This window comes from Gopherus flavomarginatus, chromosome 7 (assembly GCF_025201925.1).
Source record: "Gopherus flavomarginatus isolate rGopFla2 chromosome 7, rGopFla2.mat.asm, whole genome shotgun sequence".
NCBI lineage: Eukaryota > Metazoa > Chordata > Testudines > Testudinidae > Gopherus > Gopherus flavomarginatus.
The window spans coordinates 7,986,740-7,999,930 of NC_066623.1; the positions used below are offsets into that span (position 1 = coordinate 7,986,740).

The following is a 13,191-nucleotide window of genomic DNA, read 5'->3' on the forward strand; positions in this document are numbered from 1 at the left end:
CAAAGCAACCCTCAAGTGCTTTGGGGCACCACACCCAGAGGCGGAGAACAATATTATTGCCAAAACAGAGTAAATAGACACACTCTTCTACTTAAGAACACTCCTAAGCCTGATTTTCAAGTGAACACAAATCTTCACACTAGAATGATTTGCAGTTTTATATAACCCACAAGAATATGTGCAGCAAGTAAAGAGCAGTGTTAACAGAGATAAGCCAATTACCTTCCACATTTTAGTCAGTATTTACTATTATTGTCTGGTATTTGCAATGAGAAATTAATTCATGCTACATCTAGACAAGACACTTAAAGGCAGTTGTCAGCTTAGCTGAAGTTCCAAAAGCAGATGGCTGCTTACTCCATAATCCAATCACCTGCAGCATTTCCTGTTATACGGTCCAGAGAACTCCACCTCAACTCTGAATGGGAAAGTTTGTTCTTTTCAGAATGATTGGCGGGGAGCAAGATAGAAAGCATCTGCTTCAATCCAAGGTTTGTATGAGGGCATATCCAATGCTGAACAAGGGATAAGGTCCCAGTTACATATTATTTTGAAAGAGACGATAACAGCCAATAAAGTTGTTTAAGTTCAGGAAGTATACATTTTAAGTTTGCAAAATGTTAAGGAGGTGCTGTTGAGCAGTCTGCACTTTTTAAGTCACCTTTGTTCTCCATGCTTTTTATTGTTTAATTTCCATTTCCTCCTCTACACCTGGTGGCTCTTACTGCTCATTTGAACTCTTCCCTTCCAGTAACTTGCATCTGCTTCCCTCCTCACCCTAGCTCTATTCATAGGGGGGATGGATAGTTCAGTAGTTTGAGCATTGGCCTACTAAACCCAGGGTTGTGAGTTCAATCCCTGAGGGGGCTATTTGGGGATTGGCCCTGCTTTGAGCAGGAGGTTGGACTAGATGATCTCCTGAGGTCCCTTCCAACACTAATAATCTATGATCTCTATGATATTGCTATAGTCTTGATATTATCTTTTATCCTCTACATCCCCCTCTGCAGAACTGTCTGTTCAGAAGAGCCATTTCTGAACATCCTGATTTTTTACAATGAGATATCTAATCCTAGTGACTTTACTTCCCACTTTCAAACAATATTAAAAACCCACCAACTCTGCATCCATCTTACATCCCTCTCACCCAAACCCATAATCTTTTTCCCATATCACCCTGGGATGACTAGATGCCACATTAGCTTCTCCCTGGATGGTCTGTGGTCAGTCACATTGTCTACTCACCCCACCCAGGAGAACAGGCAATCTCAGAATCTACCAGAATGGACTAACTGTTCTCAGCCACAATTGTTTTAAGTCTAACACCGTTTAATAAAACTGCATGGGTCACTTACGCTGCTTACATGGAGTCCTGTGGGCACAACAGACTCGGCTACCTGTGCTAAGATCATCGTTCAGCTCATGTTTCTGGAGTCCCAATTCAGCCTGGCCTCTCCCTGGCCCAGTCAGTGTGTACCCAACCACTGTACTCCCACTTGGGCAAACTTCCCCCGGGGGACGTCCTCGGACACCCTCACCATACAGCCCAGGGCACCATGCTTCCAGGGCTGAGCCACCCCGACTCACCAACCCCCGGGCCTAGCCACACCCCGCACACCCGTTACAGGCCCAGCCCCTCCCCCCCGCACTACCTAGACCCACCCAAGCTACGTCTCACCTACCTCCCACCCCAGCCTTTGCTCTGCCTTTCACACACGCCCCCGCCCATGCGCGCCCCCCACCCCTCCCAGTCGCTGCCTGCCCCACCAATCCAACGCCCTCCCCCAACACCCAGGCCCTCCGCGCCCTCACCCCGCCAATACCCCAGCATGCCCCGCGGGCACGTCCTTTCCCTCAGCCCCCCGGCCGTTGCCCAGCCTCCCAACGGGCTTGGGGGAAATGCAGGCCCTGCCCCCCCACTTCTACCGGGCGGGGGTTACAGCACTCACCTCGCCGCGCGCCCTCCACAGCCCCGACTCCCCCGTCACGTGTCCTAGCCAGAACGGGTCAGCCGCCCGCCCGCCTGCCTATCTACCGCGCGCCAGCTGCGCCCCACCCCGACCTGCCCATTGACTGAGCTAGCAACCGACCTCCCGCGCCAGAGCTTATGTCGCATTCCGATTGGCCAGCGGCGCTGCCACTCGCCTGTTCTCCCGCCTTAAACCACGCCCCAACGGCGCTGCCTTTCGTGGAGCGCAGCGATAGGCTGGCCGGCTGCGCAGGAAGTGTGCTCTGACTGGCTAACAGGAGAGAGGCCCTGGAGTGTGAGCGAGACAGAGTCGGATTCCTGCAGAAGGAAACGTTGCGCTTCTTAAAGGCGCAGTGGCTGGGTTCCCCCCCCCCACCCAATTTAAAAAACGTAGTAAAAGAACGAGAGAAGAGCCACCATAGTTAAACAGCAAAGCAAAAGACGCAGTGAGAGGCAAAAAGGATAAATCCTAATGAGGAAAATAGAAAACTCTTATTAAACTCTTGCACATTAAGTGTGAAAATATAATTAGCCCAAAAAAGAATTTGAGGAACAGCCAGCCAAAGACTCCAAAAGTAATAGCAATTCTTTTTTAAATACATCAGAAGCAGAATGCCTGCTAAACAACCCGTGGGGCCTCTGGATGATCGAGATGCTAAAGGAGCACTCAAAAATGATAAGGCCATTGTGGAGAAACTAAATTCTTTGCATCAGACTTCACAGTTGAGGATATGAGGGAGATTCCTAAACCTGAGCCATTCTTTTTGGGTGACAGATCTGAGGAACTGTCTCAAATTGAGGTGTCATTAGAGGAGGTTTTGGAACACATTGATAAACTAAACAGTAATAAGTCTCCAGGACCTGATGGCATTCACCCAAGAGTTCTGAAGGAACTCAAATGTGAAATTGCAAGACTACTAACGGTCATCTGTAACCTATCATTTAAATCAGCTTCTGTATCAAATGACTGGAGGACAGTTAATGTGACGCCATTATTTAAAAAGGGCTCCAGAGGCGACCCTGGCAACTACAGGACAGTAAGCCTCACTTCAGTACCGGACAAATAGGTTGAAACTATCATAAAGAACAAAATTGTCTGCAGAGCTGTAACATGGAATTTTTGTGCCCGAGGCAAGGGCCGGCTCCAGGCTCTTCGGTGGCAATTCGGCGGCATGTCCCTGAGTCCCTCTTGGAGAGAAGGACTCACCACTGAATTGCTGCCAAAGAATTAATGAAGCGGCGGCAGCAATTCGGTGGCAGGTCCTTCCCTCTGCGAGGGACTCAGGGACCCACTGCCGAAGAAGTGGCAGCGGTAGAGCTGCCACCGAAGCACCGCTGATCACAGTAAAGCTACACCCTTCCGTTTTGTGCGCCCGATGCAAGTGCCTCACTCGCCTCGCCCTTGTTACGACACTGATTGTCAGACACATAGATGAACATAATTTGTCGGGGAAATAGTCAACATGATTTTTGTAAAGGGAAATCATGCCTCACCAATCTACTAGAATTCTCTGAGGGGATCAACAAGCATGTGGATAAAGGAGATCCAATGGATATAGTGTATTTAGATTTTCAGAAAGCCTTTGGCAAGGTCCCTCACCAAAGGCTCTTAAGCAAAATAAGCAGTCATGGGATACGAGGGAAGGTTCTCTCATGGATTGGTAATTGGTTAAAAGATAGGAATCAAAGGGTAGGAATAAATGGTCAGTTTTCAGAATGGAGAGAGGTAAATAGTGGTGTCCCCCAAGGATCTGTACTGGCCCCAGTCCTATTTAACATATTCATAAATGATCTGGAAAAAGGAGTAAACAGCGAGGTGGCAACATTTGCAGATGATACAAAACTACTCAAGATAGTTAAGTCCCTGGCAGACTGCAAAGAACTACAAAAGGATCTCTCAAAACTAGGTGACTGGACAACAAAATAGCAGATGAAATTTAAAGTTGATAAATGCAAAGTAATGCACATTGGAAAACATAATCCTAACTATACATATACATAAATTAGCTGTTACCATTGGAGTCATTGTGGATAGTTCTCTGAAATCATCCACTCAATGTGCAGCTGCAGTCAAAAAAGCAAACAAAATGTTGGGAATCATAAGAAAGGGATAGATAATAAGACAGAAAATATCATATTGGCTCTATATAAATCCATGGTACGCCCACACCTTGAATACTGCGTAGAGATGCGGTCAGGGCTGGCGCTTCCATTTAGGTGACCTACGCGGTCGCCTAGGGCACCAGGATTTGGGAGGGCAGCATTTTGCCGACCTCGGTGGCGGGGGTCCTTCCGCGCTCTGGGTCATCGTCGGCAATTCACTTCACTTGCTCCGGGACCCGCCACCGAAGTGCCCTGAAGACGGGGAGCACGGAAGGACCCCCCCCACCGCAGAATTGCCGCCAACAACCGGGAGCGTGGAAGGACCCCCGCCTACAGTGCCAAAAACCCTGGCGCCGCTCCTGGATGTGGTCGCCCCATCTCAAAAAAGATATATTGGAATTGGAAAAGGTTCAGAAAAGGACAACAAAAATGATAGGGATATAGAATGGCTTCTGTATGAGATTGGGACTTTTCGGCTTGGAAAAGAGATGACTACGGGGGGATGTGATAGAAGTCTATAAAATCATGAGTGATATACAGCAAGAAAGAGTCCTGTGGCACCTTATTGACTAACAGATGTATTGGAGCATAAGCTTTCGTGGGTGAATACCCATTTTGTCGGAGTACATGCATGGGGCCAGTACTGAGAGGGGTTGAGGGGGCTAACAGAGGCTAGCAGGGCTGGATTAACCTTTTGTGGGACCTCATAGAGGCAATGGAGGATGGCGCAGGGAGATCAGTGCCCGAAGTGAGGGACCAGCCAGAGATAATGGGGCATGGCATGGCAGGGGAAGCCCCACTCTGCCCAATGCGAGGGCACTATTTACAAACTGGCAGTTGCCAGACACAGTGGCCTGCCCGGCCCTATGCTGCCAGCATGTCCCTTCCTCTCGGGGGCAGGCCCATGCCACACAACACAGCCCCACCCCACCCCATCCAACAGCCCCCGATTCTCTATGGCTAGAGGCCCCGCATACCCACCCACAAATGCACAGTGCTGTGCACAACACCACCCCTGCCCACAGCCCCACCACAACTGCCCAGCACCCCCCACAGAACCCCTACTCCCTATAGGGGCCACTTCTGGGAGGGATGGGAGGGTTGGCAGAGGCCAGCATAGGAGCCAGGGGCGGGGGATTGGTAGAGGCCAGCATAAGGGATAATGCTTGGGGAGGGACAATCAAGCAACCAGTTACATCCATGGTCTATTCCCTCAGCCCAGGTCTGCCCCCTATAACTGCAGGACAGTTATAGCAGCTTGATAACACACCTCTCATTGCATCTTTCACACCCTCCCCTTCCATCCTGAGCACTGTACCTGGCGCAGGACACACCCATCAACACATAGCACTGTGACCAATAGTGAGAACAAGACTGAAAAGAGGATGTGCACTACCTAGGCAGGCTATTCATTCAGTTTTAAGCCAGACAGTCCTGTCTTCAGTACTGACAGGTGATCATGCTCTTTAAAATGGTGTCCTCTGTGCAGCATAAGTTAGCACACACTGTGCTTGAGAGGTCATGCTGGCGGAGGGCTGGCCCACCGTATTCTGGAATTACCTAGATGGCCAATATTCTGGGGATCTGACAGTGGTCATCCTAGAACTACACCTGAGGCCTGGGTATGATTATTTTTTAAATGAAATTTTTATATCTGCAAATATTACCAGATTTGGCAACAATGTCACTCCACATGTATCATTGTGCTGGACACTACTTAGGACTTTACTGCAACAGCAAGGACAGAATTCCCACCCTTCTGTTCCACATAGGGTGACCAGACAGCAAGTGTGAAAAATTGGGACGGGGGTGAGCGGTAATAGGAGCCTATATAAGAAAAAGACTCCAAAATAGGGACTGTCCCTATAAAATTAGGACATCTGGTTCCTCTAGTTCCACAAGTATGAACTAAAAGAAGAATCTAGCAGAACACAGGGTCTGTGACACACAGTTGAGCAGTTCTGATTCTATCCAGTAGATGGCAGTGACGTACATACACAGGCCAGTTTATTATAGTAATGAGTGCCCTTGAGACAGTGCTGGTGTAAAACAAACTCTTGCTGGTTGCTTAAATAGGTTTTGCTGAATGATATAAAAAAATAAGCAATGTTGTATTAATTTATCTGAAACAAGGTATCACCGCAGACGTAAAATGTTTTGTTAATGCTAGCATGTTGCAAATATGAGCTTCATAATTCTCCTACCAATGCTGTGAAGTGAGGGAAGTACAGTCACCCATTGGGAAACAGAGGCACTGAGCAGGTAAGCAGTTTGCACAAGATTACACAACAAATTATTAGCACAGAAAGGATGAAAACCAAGAAGTGTCTGGCTCCTATTCCCTCTCCATAACTTACAACAAGGTCAGTGTAGGCCAGCAGCAAATAGGGATCTCAAATTAGGGAGAGCTGAGACAGACTGCTAGCATCATTAATCCTTTTAGGCAGTGTGATGGGGCAAGGTCAGATGGCTACAGTAAAGTAGTAAGGAACAGGTATGTTAGCCCCAGGCTAACCAAATCCCTAGGACCATGATAACCAAATGGCAGTTGCTCCAGGTTAATCAAGACACCTGGGGCCAATTAAGATCTTTCTAGAAGGCAGTGGAGATAGCTACATTGATGGGGCCACCTGAAGCCAATCAAGGGCTGCCAGGAACTAGTTAAAAGCCTCCCAGTCAGTGAGTGAGTTTGGTGTGTGTGAGAAGCTGGGAGCAAGAAGCTGAGAGTATGCTGCTGGAGGACTGAAGAGGACAAGCATTATCAGACACCAGGAGGAAGGTCCTGTGGTGAGGATAAAGAAGGTGTTTGGAGGAGGCCATGGGGAAGTAGCCCAGGGAGTTGTAGCTGTTACAGGAGGCAATCCACAGGGCCCTGGGCTGGAACCTGGAGTAGAGGGCAGGCCCGGGTTCCGCCCAACTCCTGATCCAACACAGGAGGAGTTGACCCAGACTGTGGGTTCCACCAGAGGGGGAAGATCATTGAGGTGAGCAAATTCACCAATAAGTGCAGGACCTACCAAGAGGTAGAGGAGGAACTTTGTCACAGCAGATAACTATTTGTGACCCTTCTCCCCCTCTGAGTTGGCAGCAACAAGGTCTGGGTTCAGTATCCAGGGGTTCTGTTTCAATAACACAATGCATAACCAGCTCGAGCCCTGACCCAGTGACCTGGGACACTTACATACCACACCCCTCTAAGGAGGCAATACTTCCCCTCTCGCAAGCACAGAGTCTGAGTGTAGCAAAATCCTTTTAATAAAGGAAGGAATCAATGTGGCATCCCATTGGAGAAACACCACAAACAGGATTATAACACAAACCATAAGCAAAAACCCACCTCCAAGTATGTTTGGCAATGTCCTTTCCCCCTTAGGGTCTTAAGCCCAATCACCTTGAAGTCCAACAACCCAAAAGTCTCTGGTCAGTGCCCCCCCAGAATTCAAAAGTTTATCTGCAGAGTTTTACCCCCTCAGTCTGGGTGGAAATGGGGGAGGAAGTCCACACAAGGTGTTAAGAGGCACCTTACATGGGCTAGGGCCAACAACTCCACCTCTCCATGGACTTCTGCTGCAGCCTTCACGATGACCAGCTCCACTTCACCACTCCTTGCAAACTGCTTCACTCAGCTCACTGTTCCATGGGCTGCTCCAACATGCTGCAAACTGCTCTGCTCTGCCAGCTGCTTAATGATACATCTTCAGGTTCCCCACTAGTTAACACAGCACTCAGTGATTTCAGCTCTTAGTAGGGGAGCCCTGGTGCTGATGCACCATTGGCCCAACATGAACTCAGCTCAGCAGTCTCTAGATAGACTCCTAATGGAATCAAAATTAGCTCTACTCTTTTACAGTGAAGAGGAGGCTGTGCTATGGGTGTTTCAGGCCCTCAAAAGAGGCCCATACCATCAGGTACACACACCAATCCCCAACCTCTCTCAATGTACTGGGTTTTGGAATCCATGTCCCTTGTTTAGCAAGTGTCACTTAAGTTATATTGAGACATCTCTGTCATAAAGCAGTGTCCTATTTCCTCATTCATATAATCAGCTGGCAACACTTTATTTATCTTGCCCCAATTACAAAGAAATTGGGGATCCCAGAGCTGTCAAAATAACCATCCCAGGCTGCATTGGGCTATGCTGGGCGTGCCCATGCAAATATCTGAGAATTCATAATTCCTGACATTCTTTCCACACTTCCCATAATTCACCACCAGATGTCAGCGTAGAGCTCATCTTGACTCTGCTTACAATTTAATGGCCTATTCTAACAAAGTCTGGGTTCTAGACTAGCAGTGTTTGATTTTATGGCCCAGGTGAGGGTGTAACAGGATTTTTTTTAATGTAAAACTGTTTTAGGATGACATAATGAATCAGCAAGATGAATGTCACCAGGGAAACAATTCCACCACACTGAGCAAAGGCCCAATACCAGGTTCTCTAGAAAGGCACTAACATGGTTTCAAACCTCATTGTGGTTACTCCCAGAGACTGAGTACATGTTGTGGATAGGAGTGCAGAGAAACAGCAGCAAACGAATCACACAAATATGATTGCTTCTGAGATTAGGGGGCCTTAAATGCCAAGGTAAAAAAAGCCTTCCAGCTCAATACTTTTAGCACAAGGTAGAAAGGAACATCCAACAGAATCATCTGAGAAAAGTCACAAAGACATGATAGTGGAGAGACTGGAGTTTAGGTAAGATTGATGCACAGTAGACACAAAAGCCTGCTACAGTAGACAAACCAGAGGGAGGGGAAACAGAAGCACACACCAGAGTTTTGGCTGAGTTGGTGGTTAAGCAAGCACAGGTTATTGAGATCAGCCCAAAGAATACCAGGGAGAAGCGTGAAAAAGAGAGACCACAGGGTAAACACGACTTCGTGACAGGAGGCCCTTGTCTGTGTTTTTAAATGCTTCTACTGATAAACTGTTGTCTAAAGGAATAATTGCTGACTTTGAAAGTAAATTCTAAGGATTGCTGTAGTGAGGGGAGATGAGCACAACTGAGGATGAGTCAGAGTCCAGAATATTCCTGTAAATGCATGAAATTCAAAAGCAAGAAGAGATTAGCCAGCCCCTGGAGTGAACCAGCCCATGGAATAATTGGTTCTCCATCTGATACTACTTCTTCTCTAAACCTGCCTCAAGATCAGATACAGAGCAGCAGCACCTCTTTTCCTCCAGCTGCCTCCCATTTTCAGTTCTTGCCAAGTCTGGATCACTTACCAGGGAAAATTTCCTGTGTCTTGCCCACCATCTGCAATACCATTGCTACACCCCCACAGACTTTGAGCTCTGTTTTCACTGCAACTGACAGAATCAAAGCTGCCTGGATGCATTCACTCCATTGCTAATCAGCAGGCAGCAAATGAAAAATAAATCAGATTAAGAGCTCTGGGGCCATCAATGGCTGTGTGCACTGACAGGCAGCAGGAAGTAAATACAACTGAACAGGAGGCGAAAATTGACTTTTGCTCACTTGAACTTTGCTCTGGGAGAGTGAAGAAAAGCCCCTTTCCATGTGTTGGGCAATAATCATAAGCTCTGGCAACCATTCCATGTAGAATAATGCATGACATGCTATTTCTGTAAAGAAGTTAGGCAAATACAGAGACAGCCCCTTGCAAGAAGAGGGTAGAGATCCAGGAAGGCAGAAAGAGATATGGACAAGGTCTAAAGGAAAGGAAGAGTTGACATTTTAAAAACAGTGAAGATGGATGCAAGGAATTTTATAGATTAGTTACAATGAATGGAGGAGGGAAAGGGGTAGGTGTTAAAAGGAAGAGGCAACTGAGGTCCAAGGTCAAACCATCAGTGAACAGAAAAGAGGAGACAGGGAAAAGCAGCAGTCAACTGCAGCTGGGTGGAGATAGGGGACTCCTGTCTAAAAATACCTGGAATTAAAGGACCCCCCCCAGAATAACAACTTTACAGCCCAGAGCACATTAGGCTCATAAAGCTTCAGACTCACCCAAGCAGAGGGGAGAGAGATGGGATCAGTTCCTAGGAGAATATCACCATTTGCTACCTTTTTAATCTCCTCAACCTGCCCACAACATCTCTTCACAGGAGCTGCAGCTCTCTGAACACACATTCAGATATAGCCACTGGCTGGATGAGGTGGAACACAGTTGTTACAACACCCATATCCAGAAGCTAGATATCTCCACTGCAGTTAATATGAAACTGGCAGCTCCTTGAAACTCAAGCAGCATGAAAGCTTGAAATAAACAATGAGGTCAAGTTGTTGTATTAAACAATCCTATATGCTTCCAAACATAGAGGCAAGGAAGGGAGTTCATCCTGGTACAGACACTTCAGCTAGCATAGGGACAGAGTTGAGGGGGCTGCCTTGTGCCTGTCTGAATCTCTATCTACCCGGGGCCAGTTTGACCCAGGGAATTGCGAGGTCAGTCCTGAACACTCCCCTAAATTACACCCTAGCTTTCATGACTCGTATGGGCATTGTGGCTGCATGGGACTAGCCAAGGTACTGGATTGCTCCGCCCATGTCCTTCCCACTTCCTCTGGCCCTTGTTCTGCTCCAGAATGCCCTCTGGGCCAGTGGTATTCACTGTGAGAGCCTTATGCCTGCATTACTGTACTTTTGTACTAGCATATTTGTCATAAGAGGTCATAGACAAGCATAAATCGGTCTTCTGCTAAAATCTGATCTACTGTGAACTCTGCTCTGGAAATCCAAGGAAATGCAGTGCCGGATTCCCCCTTGGGTACAAACACAGTAGGAGTGCTCAACTGAGAGAAGCAAGGGACTTGCAGATATAAGTAATATTATTACTTATTTCTTTATAGTGCTTTTGATTAGTAGATCTCAAAACGCTTTACAAAGGAGGTTAGTATCAGCCCATTTTACAGATGGGGAAACTGCAGCACAGAGCAGGGACATGACTTGTAGTGGGAGTCTCTGAGCTAAAGGGAATGATGTGATGAGATAGTCTTTCAGTGTTAGCTCACTAGTTCCAGTTTGGCCCAGGCTGATAATGACTGACAGATGCTGCCGACTGACAGTTGTTCAGTAGCTCAGGTGGAATGAACTGGTGGTCTCACTGTAGTTTATAGGAAACTGGTGTCTGCATCAAAGAGCACCATCACAAGTTGTACCCTGCTGTTACCTGGAAGACCCATTAGCAGAGCTGGCTCAAAATATTGTGTTGAGAATATTTGAAAATTGAAATTTTCTCCAGACAAGCTTCCTTTCTTATTGAAAAAATGGAAACATTTTCATTTTTTCCTGACCAAATACCAAAATGCCTCCATTTCTGACAACTAAAAACATTTGGTTTTAGATGTCAAAAAAAATAAAAATAAAAAAATAAATCACTGAAGACCCAAAACATGCAGAGGGGTTGTGTGGGGAGGGGGAACTGAACTGTTTCCCTCTCCTGAAAATAAAAAAAATTCAAAACATTTCAAAACCAGCTCTATAGTGAACAGGTGCACAGACCGAACTACTGTCTTCACTACAAGCGGTTGACCCAGGTCATGACCAAGTCACATTAGCAGGACTGTGTGATCAAACCAGTCCCGCTGTCAGGGTAGTGCCAGGGCTGCTCCCTAACTTTAGAGTCTGCAGCAGAAGTTGAAGACTCAGAGCCAAATTCATTTCTGGTGTAACTCATTGACTTCAGTGTGATGTGATATCCTCCAGCAGTTGTCTGTCTGCCCTACCTCATCCAATACTTAGAAGCAAGTAGGGGTCCATGTTAGAGCAGCTGCATTAATTTCATACTCTGTAATGAACACAGATGTTACCCTGTACCCCCAACCTATCCTAGTCCTGCCCTGCAGCACACAATAAACAATTGGACAACTTACAGTGCTAACCTACTGAACTCTTTCCAAACTCTGAGCTGTTTTCATTAGACCTAATCCTGGAGCTGGACAGCCCATATGTAGGCTATGTCTACACTGCCACTTTCAGTGCTAAAACTTTAGTTGTTCATGAAAAAACACACTCCTGAGTGACAAATGTTTTAGCACTGAAAAGCACCAGTATAGACAGCGCTTCTCCCAGCAATAGACCTACTACCCCTCATCCAGGGTGATTATTTTTTATTGCCGGGAGAGCTCTCCCCCGACGATAAAGTGTGACTACACTGCCCATGTCACAGTGCTGCTGCGGTCACACTGTAACATGGGCAGTGTAGACATACTCTACACTGGCAAGTTTCTGCACAACAAGTTATACCACTTTTATTAAAGGGCTGGAATTAAACTGCTGTTGCATGTCCATACTGTGCTCCTTGAGATGGTGGAGCGCATCCCTATTAGCAGCTCTTGCAATGGCAAAGAGAACAGTGCATTGTGGTTGCTATCCCACTGTGCAACTGGCCACGGGATGCTTTGGGAAAGGTTTGCAATGCCTCATGGGGCAGGCACAGCATCACATGATGCAGGTTTCCCAATCTCATTGTTCCGTGGGCATCCTACTACATTGCCAGCTGCTTTTCAACTGAAGAGGGGGTGGGTGGCAAAGTGGGTGACAGGGAATGTGTGTGTGTGTGTGTATGTACAGGGGTAGGTGGGAGAGATAGTGTTTTGGGGGAACAGAGTGTGTCAGCATGCTGTCTTGTAAGTTCAGACAGCGGCAGGAAGCAACTAGTCCTGAGGCAGGGGAAGGGGGAAACCCCAACATCAGTCCTCGTCTCCCTCCCCAGTTCTCTGCACAGCAATCTATCTTTCTCTCTCACACACAGGCCTGCCTCTGTGTTCAACAGCAGGAGCATTCTACATTAATGGTTTGCCTTGTGTTCCCGAGCAGATCAGCACAGCACCTAGAAATGAGCTTTGAAAGCACTGGAACGGGTTACCTAGGGAGGTAGTGAATCTCCATCTTTAGGTGGTTTAAAGGCCCCGCTTGACAAAGCCCTGGCTAGGATGAATTAGTTGGTGTTGGTCCTGCTTTGAGCAGGGGGTTGGACTAGATGACCTCCTGAGGTCTCTTCCAACCCTAATCTTCTATGATTCTATTAAAGGGGAGGGACACATGTCTCCAGGGCAGCCAAGTTCAAACACATGAGCAGAATGTCCACTTGTGGGATTATGGGGCACTTCCGGAGGCCAACTGATTGGTTTCTGAGCAGTAATGTGTTTACAT

The 13,191-nt window shown here is 47.2% G+C and overlaps 1 protein-coding gene across 1 annotated transcript in view; it reads right to left on the reverse strand.

Moving 5' to 3' along the window:
* CANX (calnexin) overlaps positions 1 to 2,056 on the reverse strand; it is a 38,970-nt gene extending 36,914 nt beyond the window's left edge. The window contains exon 1 of the mRNA XM_050961553.1: positions 1,950 to 2,056. The gene's annotated coding sequence lies outside the window, so the exon portion shown is untranslated. The remainder of the gene's footprint in view (positions 1 to 1,949) is intronic.
* Positions 2,057 to 13,191: the final 11,135 nt, after the last annotated feature.